The sequence below is a fragment of the Mus pahari genome, chromosome 10 (genome assembly GCF_900095145.1).
Source record: "Mus pahari chromosome 10, PAHARI_EIJ_v1.1, whole genome shotgun sequence".
In the NCBI taxonomy this organism is placed as follows: Eukaryota; Metazoa; Chordata; class Mammalia; order Rodentia; family Muridae; genus Mus; species Mus pahari.
In genome coordinates, this window is record NC_034599.1 from 71,526,449 (window position 1) to 71,529,660 (window position 3,212).

A 3,212-nucleotide genomic window follows, 5' to 3' on the forward strand; every position below is an offset into this window, starting at 1 on the left:
TATGTATCCAGACTTTTTTTCCCCTATGCCTTTTTATTGGGGAATTGAGTCCATTGATGTTAAGATCTATTAAGGAAAAGTCATTCTTGCTTCCTGTTAATTTTGTTATTAGAGGTGGGATTATGTTTGTGTGGCTATCTTCTCAAGAAGATTACTTTCTTGCTTTTTCTAGGGTTCAGTCTCCCTCATTGTGTTAGAGTTTTCCATCTATCATCCTTTGTAGGGCTGGATTTGTGGAAATATATGGTGTAAATTTGTTTTTGTTTTTTTTTTTTTTTTTTTTTTTCATGGAATGTCTTGGTTTCTCTGTCCATGGTAATTCAGAGTTTTGCTGAGGATGTAGCTTGGGCTGGCATTTTGTTCTCATATGGTCTGTATGACATCTGTCCAGGATCTTCTGGCTTTTATAGTCTCTGGTGAGAAGTCTGATGTAATTCTGATAGGTCTGCCTTTATATGTTATTTAACCTTGTTTCCTTACTGCTTTTAATATTCTTTCTTTATTGGTGCATTTGGTGTTTTGACTACTATGTGACAGGAGGAATTTCTTTTCTGATCCAATCTATTTGGAGTTCTGTAGGCTTCTTGTATGTTCATGGGCATCTCTTTCTTTAGGTTAGAGAAGTTTTCTTCTATAATTTTGTTGAAGATATTTACTAGCCCTTTAAGTTGGGAATCTTCACTCTTGTCTATACCTATTATCCTTAGATTTGTTCTTCTCATTGTGTTCTTTATTTCCTGGATGTTTGGGGTAAGAAGCTTTTTACATTTTGCATTTTCTTTGACTGTTGTGTCAATGTTTTCTATGGTATCTTCTGTACCTGAAGTTCTCTCTTCTATCTCTTGTATTCTTTTGGTGATGCCCATCTATGACTCCTGATCTCTTTCTTAGATTTTCTATCTCCAGGCTTGTCTTCCTTGGCTATTTCTTTATTGTTTATATTTCCATTTTTTGATCCTAGATGGTTTTGTTCAGTTCCTTCACCAGTTTTGCTGTGTTTTCCTATGATTCTTTAAGAGATTTTTGTGTTTCCCCTTTAAGTGCTTCTACCTGTTTACCTGTTTTCTCTTGTATTTTTTTAAAGGAAGTTATTTATGCCATTCTTCTAGTTCTCTATCCTCATCATGTGATGTGATTTTAAATCAGAGTCTTGCTTTTCTAGTGTGTTGGAGTATTCAGGGCTTGCTGTGGTAGGAGCACTGCATTCTCATTGTGCCAAGTTGCTTTGATTTCTGTTACTTATACCCTTGTTCTTGCTTCTTGCTATCTGGTTATCTTTGTTGTTAGCTGGTCTTGCTCTATCTAACTGTGGCTTGCCCCTTCTACCACACTGTGTGTCAGTTCTCCTGGGAGACTAGTTCACTCTGGGAGGAATTTAGGTATGGTGAGCTGTGGCACCATTTTAGCTTCGGGATGCAGAAGGAAACCTGGAGGATCCTGTCCCCAGCTGTTCCTCAGTTCCCATGTCCTGATGGCTCTGGGTGGCTCCATCTTGAGTTGGGAATTTGAGCAGAAGTGTTGGTCTTACCTGTGCTCACAGGTGTGTTGGCATTCCTGGGAGGCCAGATCTCTCCCAGCAGTATTTGGGTATGGAGCACTATGGTACAGGATCAGCTCTGAGTTCTATGGCACAGGATCAGCTCCAGGCACAGATGGAAACAGGAAGGACCATGTCCCAAGCTGCTCATTGGATCAGGTGTCCTGAGGTTCTTGGTGGGCTCACTGGAGCAGAGTTGCTGGTCTTACCTGTGCTCACAGGTGTGTCCGCACTCCTGTGAGACCACCTCTCTCCCAGCTGTATTTGGGTATGGAGCACTGTGGCACAGGAACATCTCTGGGCATAGACAGAAACCAGAAAGATCCTGTCCCATTCTGCTCTTCAGTTCCTGTGTCCTGAGGGTTTCGGGTGGGTCCCTCTGACCAAAAGTGGTTGTGTTATCTGTACTCACAGGGTTGCTCACACTCCTGGGGAACCAGCTCTCTCTGGGCGATATTTGGGTATGGAGTGCTATGGGACAGAATCATCTCTGGGTACTGTGGCACTGCATCATGTCCATGTGCAGGCAGAAACTGGAAAGATCATAATACTAGCTTCTAAGGAGAGATTATTTACTTTACTATCACTTCTTTGACATTCTGGAAGAGTTCTTTAGTGGATCTACATGGACCTGGGCTCATCTCTCATCTCTCTCTATTTGAACCTGGGTTCAGTGCTCATTTCTCTCTATCTGGACCTGGGATCAGCTCTCCTTTCTCTAGTCACCCCAGTCGCATTTATTTTTCACTTGTGTCCTCTTAGTTGTGCTTATCCTTTTCTTCAGTCTGAAGTCTTCCTTCCAGGATCACCCATGGGTTTGGCTAAGTGCTCATGAACTCTTTTAGCCTGTTTTTATTAATGAGAAGCTTGTATCTCTTTATTTATGATAGGCTTACTGGGTATTATAGTCTGGGTTTGAAGAATTTGTAGTACATCTTTCTAAACCCTTTTGGTTTTGTCAGTTTCAGTTGACTTATCAGATCTTATTCTGATTTTTCTAATTGTATTTGCGATTTGGTTTTTTTCTTTTCAACATTCAATAGCCTTTCTTTGTTCTTTATACTCAGTGCTTGGCCTGGGTTTCCATTTCTTTCTCTCTCTCTCTTTTTTTAAAAAATATTTTATTAGGTATTTTCTTCCTTTACATTTCAAATGCTATCCCGAATGTCCCCTATACCCTCCCCCGCCCTGCTCCCCTGTCCACTCACAGTCACTTCTTGGCCCTGGTATTCCCCTGTATGGGGCATATAAAGTTTGCAAGCCCAAAGGGCCTCTCTTCCCAAAGATGGCTGACTAGACCATCTTCTGCTATATATGCAGCTAGAGACACGAGCTCTGGGGCTACTGATTAGTTTATATTGTTGTTCCACCTATAGGGTTGCAAACCCCTTCAGTTCCCTGGGTAATTTCTCTAGCACCTCCATTGGGGTCTCTGTTTTCTATTCTAAAGATGACTGTGGGCATCCACTTCTATATTTGCCAGGCACTGGCATAGCCTCACAAGAGATAACTATATCAGTGTCCTTTCAGCAAGATCTTGCTGGCATATGCAATAATGTCTGCATTTGGTGGCTGATTATGGGATGGACCCCCGGGTGGGGCAGTCTCTGTATGGTCCATCCTTTTGTCTTAGCTCCAAACTTTGTCTCTGAAACTTCTTTCATGGGTATTTTAT